We start from the raw sequence: 12,134 nt of genomic DNA, 5'->3' as shown, positions 1-12,134 counted from the left end.
TGATGCCATCCAGCCATCTCATCCTCTGTCTTCCCCTTCTCCTCCTGCCCCCAATCCCTCCAAGCATCAGAGTCTTTTCCAATGAGTCAACACTTCGCATCAGGTGGCCAAAGTAGTGGAGTTTCAGCTTTAGCAAATTTCTTTCAAAGAACACCCAGGACTGATCTCCTTTAAAATAGACTGGTTGGATCTCCTTGCAGTCCAAGGGACTCTCAAGAGTCGTCTCCAACATCACTGTTCAAAAGCATCAATTCTTCACTGCTCAGCTTTCTTCACAGTCCAACTCTCACACCCATACATGACCACTGGAAAAACCATAGCCTTGACTAGACAGACCTTTGTTGGCATAGTAATATCTCTGCTTTTCAATATGCTATCTAGGTTGGTCATAACTTTCTTTCCAAGGAGTAAGCATCTTTTAATGTCGTGGCTGCAATCACCATCTACAGTGATTTTGGAGCCCGAATAAATAAAGTTTGATACTGTTTCTACTGTTTTGCCATCTATTTCCCATGAAGTTATGTGACCAGATACCAGATCTTCATTTTCTGAATGTTGAGCTTTAAGCCAACTTTTTCACTCTCCTCTATCACTTTCATCAAGAGGCTTTTTAGTTCCTCTTCACTTTCTGCCATAAGGGTGGTGTCATCTGCATATCTGAGGTTACTGATATTTCTCCCGGTAATCTTGATTCCAGCTTGTGCTTCTTCCAGCCCAGTGTTTCTCGTGATGTACTCTGCATATAAGTTAAATAAGCAGTGTGACAATGTACAGCCTTGGCATTGGCATGGTCCTTTTTTAGGGAAGTGATTACTGGCTAGCTTCTCTCTCCCCTTTTGATTCCCCCTCTTCTCCTCCTGTTCACCTCTATCTCCATCCTCCCTCTTCTCTTCTCTGTGTAACTCTGTGAACACCTCTGAGGGATCCAGACTGTGGAGAGCTCATAAGGAAGAGATTACTGGCTAGTTTGCTCTCTCCCCTTTTGATTCTCCCTCTTCTGCTCCTGGTCACCTCTGTCTCCCTCTTCCCTCTTCTCTTCTCCATGTAACTCTGTGAATCTCTCTGGATGTCCCTCACTTTGGAGAAATTTTTCATCTTTAACCTAGATGTTTTATCATTGGTGCTGTATAGATGGAGAAGTCTTGCAGCTACTGTAAGAATAATACTGAAAATCAGAGGCAGGAGGCTTAAGTCTAAATCCTGAGAACACCAGAGAACTCCTGACTCCAGGGAACATTAATCAATAGGAGCTCATCAAACGCCTCCCTACCTACACTTAAATCAAGTACCACCCAAGGGCCAACAAGTTCCAGAGCAAGACATACCACACAAATTTTCCAGCAACACAGGAACGTAGCTCTGAGCTTCAATATACAGGCTGCCCAAAGTCACTCCAAACCCATTGAAACCTCATAACTCATTACTGGACCCTTCATTGCACTTCAGAGAGGAGAAATACAGGTCCGCGCACCACCCCCCTCCCCCAAACACCGACACAAGCTTCCCTAACCAGGAAACCTTGACAAGCCACCCGTCCAACACCACCCACAGAGAGGAAGCATCACAATAAGGAGAACTCCACAAACTGCCAGAATACGGAAAGGCAACCCCAAATACAGCAATATAAACAAGATGAAGAGGCACAGAAATACCGAACAGGTAAAGGAACAGGATAAATGTCTGCCAAACCAAACAGAAGAGGAAGAGATAGGGAATATACCTAATAAAGAATTCCGAATAATGATAATGAAAATGATCTAAAATCTTGAAAACAAAAAGGAATTACAGATAAATAGCCTGGAGACAAGAATTTAGAAGATGCAAGAAAGGTTGAACAAGGACCTAGAAGAAATAAAAAAGAGTCAATATATAACGAATAATGCAATAAATGAGATAAAAAAAAAAAAACATGCTGGAGGAACCAAGAGTAGGATAACAGAGACAGAAGATAGAATAAGTGAGGTAGAAGATAGAGTGGTAGAAATCAATGAAACAGAGAGGGAAAGCAAAAAGAAAAAAAGAATTAAAAGAAATGAGGACAATCTCAGAGACATCTGGGACAATGTTAAATGCCCCAACATTCAAATCATAGGAGTCCCAGAAGAAGACAAAAAGAAAGACCATGAGAAAATACTTGAGATAATAGTTGAAAACTTCCCTAAATTGGGGAAGGAAATAATCATGCAAGTCCAAAAAACCCAGAGAGTCCCAAACAGGATAAACCCAAGTTGAAACACCCAAAACACATATTAATCAAATTAACAAAGATCAAACACAAAGAACAAATATTAAAAGCAGCAAGGGAAAAACAACAAATAGCACACAAGGGGATTCCAATAAGGATAAAAGCTGATCTTTCAATAGAAAATCTTCAGGCCAGGAGGGAATGGCAAGGCATACTTAAAGTGATGAAAAGAAAAAAAAAAAAAAACTACAGCCCAGATTACTGTACCCAGCAAGGATCTCATTCAAATATGTAGGAGAAATCAAAAGGTTTACAGAAAAGCAAAAGCCGAGAGAATTCAGCACCACCAAATCAGCTCTCCAACAAATACTAAAGGATATTCTCTAGAGAGGAAACAGAGAAAGGGTGTATAATCTCAAACCCAAGACAATAAAGTAAATGGCAATGAGATCATACTTATCAATAATGACTTTAAATGTAGATGGGTTGAATGCCCCAAACAGAAGACAAAGGCTAGCTGAATGGATGCAAAAACAAGACTCCTGTATGTGTTGTCTACAAGAGACCATCCTCGAAAAAAGGGACACATTCAGATTGAAAGTAAAGGGCTGGAAAAAGATATCTCATTCAAATGAAGACCAAAAGTAAGCAGGAGTAGCAGTACTCATATCAGATAAAATAGACTTTAAAACAAAGGCTGTGAATAGAGACAAAGAAGGACACTACATAATGATCAAAATATCAATCCAAGAGGAAGATATGACAATTATAAATTTAAAGCATCCAACATAAGAGCACCACAATATGTAAGACAAATGCTAACAAGTATGAAAAGGGAAATTAACAATAATACAATAATAGTGGGAGACTTTAATATCCCACTCATATCTATGACTAGATCAACTAAACAGAAAATTAACAAGGAAACACAAACATTAAATGATACAATAGACCTGTTAGACCTAATTGATATCTATAGGACATTTCACCCCAAAACAATGAATTTCACCTTTTTCTCAAGTGCACACGGAACCTTCTCCAGGATGGATCACATCCTGGGCCATATATCTAGCCTTGGTAAACTCAAAAAATTGAAATCATTCCAAGCATCTTTTCTCACCACAATGCAATAAGATTAGATCTCAATTACAGGAGGAAAGCTATTAAAAATTCCAACATAGGGAGTCTGAACAACACGCTGCTGAATAACCAACAAATCAGAGAAGAAATCAAAAAAGAAATCAAGATATGCATAGAAACAAATGAAAATGAAAACACAACAACCCAAAACCTGTGGGACACTGTAAAAGCAGTGCTAAGGGGAAGGTTCATTGCTATCCAGGCATACCTCAAGAAACAAGAAAAAGTCAAATAAATAACCTAACTCTACACCTAAAGCAACTAGAAAAGGAAGAAATGAAGAACACCAGGGTTAGTAGAAGGAAAGAAATCTTTAAAATTCTGGCAGAAATAAATGTAAAAGAAACAAAGGAGACCATAAGAAAAATCAACAAAGCCAAAACCTGGTTCTTTGAGAGAATAAATAAAATTGACAAACCATTAGCCAGACTCATCAAGAAACAAAGAAAGAAGAATCCAATTAACAAAATTAGAAATGAAAATGGAGAGATCACAACAGACAATACAAAAATACAAAGGATCATAAGAGACTACCATCAGCAATTATATGCCAAGAAAATGGACAACATGGAAGAAATGGACAAATACTTAGAAAAGTATAACTTTCCAAAACTGAACCAGGAAGAAATAGAAAATCTTAACAGACACACCACAAGCACAGAAATTGAAACTGTAATCAGAAATCTTCCAGCAAACAAAAGTCCAGACAGCTTCACAGCTGAATTCTACAAAAATTTAGAGAAGAGCTAACACCTATCCTACTTAAACTCTTCAAGAAAATTGCAGAGGAAGGTAAACCTCCAAACACATTCTATGAGGCCATCATCACCCTAATACCAAAACCTGACAAAGATGCCACAAAAAAAAAAAGAAAGAAAAGAAAACTACAGGCCAATATCACTGATGAACACAGATGCAAAAATCCTATGGACCTATGGACACCTTATTTTGACAAAGGAAGCAAGAATATACAATGGAGAAAAGACAATCTCTTTAACAAGTGTTGCTGGGAAAACTGGTCAACCACTTGAAAAAGAATGAAACTAGAACACTTTCTAACACCATACACAAAAATAAACTCAAAATGGATTAAAGATCTAAACGTACAATAAATGCTCCACCCACCAGAACACCGATACAAGCTTCCCTAACCAAGAAACCTTGACAAACCACCTGTACAAACCCACACAGAGCAAGGAAACGCCACAATAAAGAGAACTCCACAAACTGCCAGAATACAGAAAGGACTCCCCAAAATCAGCAATTTAAACAAGATGAAGAGACAGAGGAATACCCAGCAGATAAAGGAACAGGAGAAATGCCCACCAAACCAAACAAAAGAGGAAGAGATAGGGAATCTACCTGATAAAGAATTCCAAATAATGATAGTGAAATTGATCCAAAATCTTGAAATCAAAATGGAATCACAGAAAAATAGCTTGGAGACAAAGATTGAGAAGATGCAAGAAAGGTTTAACAAGGACCTAGAAGAAATAAAAGAGAGTCAATATATAATGAATAATGCAATAAATGAAATTAAAAACACTCTGGAGGCAACAAATAGTAGAATAACAGAGGCAGAAGATAGGATTAGTGAATTAGAAGATAGAATGGTAGAAATAAATGAATCAGAGAGGATAAAAGAAAAACGAATTAAAAGAAATGAGGACAATCTCAGAGACATCCAGGACAATATTAAACGCTACAACATTCGAATCATAGGGGTCCCAGAAGAAGAAGACAAAAAGAAAGACCATGAGAAAATACTTGAAGAGATAATAGTTGAAAACTTCCCTAAAATGGGGAAGGAAATAATCACCCAAGTCCAAGAAACCCAGAGAGTTCCAAACAGGATAAACCCAAGGCGAAACACCCCAAGACACATATTAATCAAATTAACAAAGATCAAACACAAAGAACAAATATTAAAAGTAGCAAGGGAAAAACAACAAATAACACACAAGGGAATTCCCATAAGGATAACAGCTGATCTTTCAATAGAAACTCTTCAGGCCAGGAGGGAATGGCAAGACATACTTAAAGTGATGAAAGAAAATAACCTACAGCCCAGATTATTGTACCCAGCAAGGATCTCATTCAAATATGAAGGAGAAATCAAAAGCTTCTCAGACAAGCAAAAGCTGAGAGAATTCAGCACCACCAAACCAGCTCTCCAACAAATACTAAAGGATATTCTCTAGACAGGAAACACAAAAATGGTGTATAAACTCGAACCCAAAACAATAAAGTAAATGGCAATGGGATCATACTTATCAGTAATTACCTTAAACGTAAATGGGTTGAATGCCCCAACCAAAAGACAAAGACTGGCTGAATGGATACAAAAACAAGACCCCTACATATGTTGTCTACAACAGACCCCCCTCAAAACAGGGGACACATACGGACTGAAAGTGAAGGGCTGGAAAAAGATTTTCCATGCAAATAGGGACGAAAACAAAGCAGGAGTAGCAATACTCATATCAGATAAAATAGACTTTAAAACAAAGGCTGTGAAAAGAGACAAAGATGGTCACTACATAATGATCAAAGGATCAATCCAAGAAGAACATATAACAATTACAAATATATATGCACCCAACACGGGAGCGCCGCAATATGTAAGACAAATGCTAACAAGTATGAAAGGAGAAATTAACAATAACACAATAATAGTGGGAGACTTTAATACCCCACTCACACCTATGGATAGATCAACTAAACAGAAAATTAACAAGGAAACACAAACGTTAAACGATACAATAGACCAGTTAGACCTAATTGATATCTATAGGACATTTCATCCCAAAACAATGAATTTCACCTTTTTCTCAAGCGCACATGGAACCTTCTCCAGGATAGATCACATCCTGGGCCATAAATCTAGCCTTAGTAAATTCAAAAAAATAGAAATCATCCCAAGCATCTTTTCTGACCACAATGCAGTAAGATTAGATCTCAATTACAGGAGAAAAACTATTAAAAATTCCAACATATGGAGGCTGAACAACACGCTGCTGAATAACCAACAAATCACAGAAGAAATCAAAAAAGAAATCAAAATTTGCATAGAAACGAATGAAAATGAAAACACAACAACCCAAAACCTGTGGGACACTGTAAAAGCAGTGCTAAGGGGAAAGTTCATAGCAATACAGGCATACCTCAAGAAACAAGAAAAAAGTCAAATAAATAACCTAACTCTACACCTAAAGCAACTAGAAAAGGAAGAAATGAAGAACCCCAGGGTTAGTAGAAGGAAAGAAATCTTAAAAACTAGGGCAGAAATAAATGCAAAAGAAACAAAAGAGACCATAGAAAAAATCAACAAAGCCAAAAGCTGGTTCTTTGAAAGGATAAATAAAATTGACAAACCATTAGCCAGACTCATCAAGAAACAAAGGGAGAAAAATCAAATCAATAAAATTAGAAATGAAAATGGAGAGATCACAACAGACAACACAGAAATGCAAAGGATCATAAGAGACTACCATCAGCAATTATATGCCAAGAAAATGGACAACATGGAAGAAATGGACAAATTCTTAGAAAAGTACAACTTTCTAAAACTGGACCAGGAAGAAATAGAAAATCTTAACAGACCCATCACAAGCACGGAAATTGAAACTGTAATCAAAAATCTTCCAGCAAACAAAATCCCAGGTCCAGACGGCTTCACAGCTGAATTCTACCAAAAATTTAGAGAAGAGCTAACACCTATCCTGCTCAAACTCTTCCAGAAAATTGCAGAGGAAGGTAAACTTCCAAACTCATTCTATGAGGCCACCATCACCCTAATACCAAAACCTGACAAAGATCCCACCAAAAAAGAAAACTACAGGCCAATATCACTGATGAACATAGATGCCAAAATCCTTAACAAAATTCTAGCAATCAGAATCCAACAACACTTTAAAAAGATCATACACCATGACCAAGTGGGTTTATCCCAGGGATGCAAGGATTCTTCAATATCCACATATCAATCAATGTAATACACCACATTAACAAATTGAAAAATAAAAACCATGTGATTATCTCAATAGATGCAGAGAAAGCCTTTGACAAAATTCAACATCCATTTATGATAAGAACTCTCCAGAAAGCAGGAATAGAAGGAACATACCTCAACATAATAAAAGCTATATATGACACACCCACAGCAAACATTATCCTCAATGGTGAAAAATTGAAAGCATTTCCCCTAAAGTCAGGAACAAGACAAGGGTGCCCACTTTCACCATTACTATTCAACATAGTTTTGGAAGTTTTGGCCACAGCAATCAGAGCAGAAAAAGAAATAAAAGGAATCCAAATTGGAAAAGAAGAAGTAAAACTCTCACTATTTGCAGATGACATGATCCTCTACATAGAAAACCATAAAAACTCCAGCAGAAAATTACTAGAGCTAATCAATGACTATAGTAAAGTTGCAGGATATAAAATCAACACACAGAAATCCCTTGCATTCCTATACACTAATAATGAGAAAACTGAAAAGGAAATTAAGGAAACAATTCCATTCACCATTGCAACAGAAAGAATAAAATACTTAGGAATATATCTACCTAAAGAAACTAAAGACCTATATATAGAAAACTACAAAACACTGGTGAAAGAAATCAAAGAGGACACTAATAGATGGAGAAATATATCAGCTTCATGGATTGGAAGAATCAATATAGTGAAAATGAGTATACTACCCAAAGCAATTTATAGATTCAATGCAATCCCTATCAAGCTACCAACGGTATTCTTCACAGAGCTAGAACAAATAATTTTGCAATTTGTATGGAATAACAAAAAACCTGGAATAGCCAAAGCTATCTTGACAAAGAAGAATGGAACTGGAGGAATCAACCTACCTGACTTCAGGCTCTATTACAAAGCCACAGTTATCAAGACAGTATGGTACTGGCACAAAGACAGAAATATTGATCAATGGAACAAAATAGAAAGCCCAGAGATAAATCCATGCACATATGGACACCTTATCTTTGACAAAGGAGGCAAGGATATACAATGGAGAAAACACAATCTCTTTAACAAGTGTTGCTGGGGAAACTGGTCAACCACTTGTAAAAGAATGAAACTAGAACACTTTCTAACACCATACACAAAAATAAACTCAAAATGGATTAAAGATCTCAACGTAAGACCAGAAACTATAAAACTCCTAGAGGAGAACATAGGCAAAACACTCTCTGACATACATTACAGCAGGATCCTCTATGACCCACCTCCCAGAATATTGGAAATAAAAGCAAAAATAAACAAATGGGACCTAATTAAACTTAAAAGCTTCTGCACAACAAAGGAAACTATTAGCAAGGTGAAAAGGCAGCCTTCAGAATGGGAGAAAATAATAGCAAATGAAGCAACTGACAAACAACTAATCTCAAAAATATACAAGCAACTCCTACAGCTCAACTCCAGAAAAATAAATAACCCAATCAAAAAATGGGCCAAAGAAGTAAATAGACATATCTCCAAAGAAGACATACAGATGGCTAACAAACACATGAAAAGATGCTCAACATCACTCATTATCAGAGAAGTGCAAATCAAAACCACTATGAGGTACCATTTCATGCCAGTCAGAATGGCTGCGATCCATAAGTATACAAGCAATAAATGCTGGAGAGGGTGTGGAGAAAAGGGAACTCTCTTACACTGGTGGTGGGAATGCAAACTAGTACAGCCACTATGGAGAACAGTGTGGAGATTCCTTAAAAAAAACTGGAAATAGAACTGCCTTATGATCCAGCAATCCCACTGCTGGGCATACACACTGAGGAAACCAGAAGGGAAAGAGACACGTGTACCCCAATGTTCATCGCAGCACTGTTTACAATAGCCAGGACATGGAAGCAACCTAGATGCCCATCAGCAGATGAATGGATAAGAAAGCTGTGGTATATATAAACAATGGAGTATTACTCAGCCATTAAAAAGAATACATTTGAATCAGTTCTAATGAGATGGATGAAACTGGAACCTATTATACAGAGTGAAGTAAGCCAGAAAGAAAAACACCAATACAGTATACTAACGCATATATATGGAATTTAGAAAGATGGTAACAATAACCCTGTGTACGAGACAGCAAAAGAGACACTGATGTATAGATCAGTCTTATGGACTCTGTGGGAGAGGGAAAGGGTGGGGAAATTTGAGAGAATGTCATTGAAACATGTATAATATCATGTATGAAATGAGTTGCCAGTCCAGGTTTGATGCAAGATACTGGATGCTTGGGGCTGGTGCACTGGGACGACCCAGAGGGAGGGTATGGGGAGGGAGGAGGGAGGAGGGTTCAGGATGGGGAACACAGGTATACCTGTGGCGGATTCATTTTGATATTTGGCAAAACAAATACAATATTGTAAAGTTTAAAAACAAAATAAAAACTAAAAAAATAAAAGAATACATTTGAATCAGTTCTCATGCGGTGGATGAAACTGGAGCCTATTATACAGAGTGAAGTAATCCAGACACAAAAACACCAATATAGTATACTAACACATGTATATGGAATTTAGAAAGATGGTAACAATAGCCTGTATGAGAGACAGGAAAAGAGACACAGATCTATAGAACAGTCTTCTGGACACTGTGGGAGAGGGCAACGGTGGGATGATTTGAGAGAATGGCACTTAAACATGTATAGTATCATATGTGAAACGAATCTCCAGTCCAGGTTCAGTGCATGATACCGGATGCTCAGGGCTGGTGCGCTGGGATGACCCAGAGGGATGGAATGGGGAGGGAGGTGGGAGGGGGATTCAGGATGGGGAACACATGTACACCCATGGAGGATTCATGTTGATGTATGGCAAAACCAATACAATATTGTAAAGTAATTAAATAAATTAAAATAAATTAATTTATATTAAAAAAGTAATTTCCATGCTGATGGATGGGGACACAATTAGACTTGGTGCAATTTGAGACTCAATGATTGTTCCCTATAATTCAGACCAGTACTATCAGCTCTCTGCTAAAAACTTGAAGGGCATCACCTGTACCTCCCACAGTTTTCTGTATGTATCTCTCTCCTGTGAACTCTAACTATACAGAGTCATAACTCTCTCTTCTTGGAGAGAGTGTTTGTCTTTGCCTAGGTACATCTTCCATGTATGTGTTGGAAACTATTTCTAGAGTTGGGGAAATTGTAGAACTCTCCTTATTTGGTCCCCGCCTTGGGAATCCATTCTCTGCTGCCAGATATTTGATATAAAACAATGCTCTTTCATTTGTCTTTTATACTTCGGAGTTATTTGAGACAGGAGGATAAATGTGTCCTTTACTCCTTTATGTCGACTAAAATGGAGGTCCTCCTGCAATCAGAACTCACTGAATGCCTTGTGAATGCTAGACACTGACTTCTGTGCATGGGCACAAACTTGATTGGGATATTTTTGGGGCCTAGGGAGCCCCAGTCTTGCTGGAAAAACATGCCAATTACAAATAGTATTTGCTATGTGATATGCTCAGTTCAGTTCAGTCGCTCAGTCATGTCCGACTCTTTGCAACCCCATGGACTGCAGCACACCAGGGTTTGCTGTTCTTCACCAACTCCTGGAGCTTGGGCAAACTCATGTCCATCTAGTTGGTGATTCAATCCAACCATCTCATCCTCTGTCATCCTCTTCTCCTCCTGCCTTCAATCTTTCCCAATAACAGGGTGCTTTCTAATGAGTCTGTTCTTCACATCAGTTGGCCAAAGTATTGGAGGTTCAATTTCAGCATTGGTCCTTCCAATGAATATTCAGGATTGATTTCCTTTAGGATGACCGGGTGGATCTCCTTGCAGTCCAAGGCACTCTCAACAGACTTGTCCAACACCAGAGTTCAAAACCATCAGTTGTTCATCGCTCACCATTCTTTATGGTGCAACTGTCACATCCATACATGACAACTGGAAAAATCATAGCTTTGATTATACTGAAATTTTCAGCAAAGTAATGTCTCTACTTTTAAAAAATTTGTATAGGTTTGACATAGTTTTTCTTCAAATGAGCAAGCATCTTTTAGTTTCATGGTTGTAGTCATCATCTGCAGTGATCTTGGAGCCCCCAAAATTAAAGTCTCTCACTGTTTCCATTGTTTCCCCATCTATTTGCAATGAAGTGATGGGACCAAATTCCATGATCTTCATTCTGTGAATGTGAAGTTTAAACCAGATGTTTAACTCGCCTATTTCACATTTATCAAGAGGCTCTTTAGTTCCTCTTCAATTTCTGCCATGAAAGTGGTGTCTTCTGCATATCTGAGGCTAATATTTCTCCCAGCAATCTTGATTTCAGCTCAGCTTGTGCTTCATCCAGTTGGGCATTTCACATAACGTTCTCTGCATATAAGTTAAATAAGCAAGGTGACAATATACGGCCTTTATATATGCCTTCCCCCTATTTGGAACCAGTCTTCTTTTCCATGTTCAGTTCTACCTTTTGCTTCTTGACCTGCATACAGATTTTTATGAAGGCAGGTAAGATCATCTGGTATTCCCGTCCCTGTAAGTTTTCTACAGTTTGTTGTGATCCACACAAAGTCTTTTGCATGGTCAATAAATCAGAAGTAGGTGTTTTTCTAGAATTCTCTTGCTTTTTCTATGATCCAAAGAATGTTGACAATTTGATCTCTTGTTCCTCACCCTTTCTAAATCCAGCTTGAACATATGGAATTTCACAGTTTATGTACTGTTCAAGACTTGCTTGGAGAAATTACTTTGGTAGCATGTGAGATGAGTGCAACTGTGTGGTAGTTGAACATTCTTTTAAATCACCTTTCTTGGGGATTGCAAGGA

Source organism: Bos indicus x Bos taurus, chromosome 29 (genome assembly GCF_003369695.1).
Source record: "Bos indicus x Bos taurus breed Angus x Brahman F1 hybrid chromosome 29, Bos_hybrid_MaternalHap_v2.0, whole genome shotgun sequence".
NCBI lineage: Eukaryota > Metazoa > Chordata > Mammalia > Artiodactyla > Bovidae > Bos > Bos indicus x Bos taurus.
Note: the sequence above shows the minus strand (reverse complement) of the source record.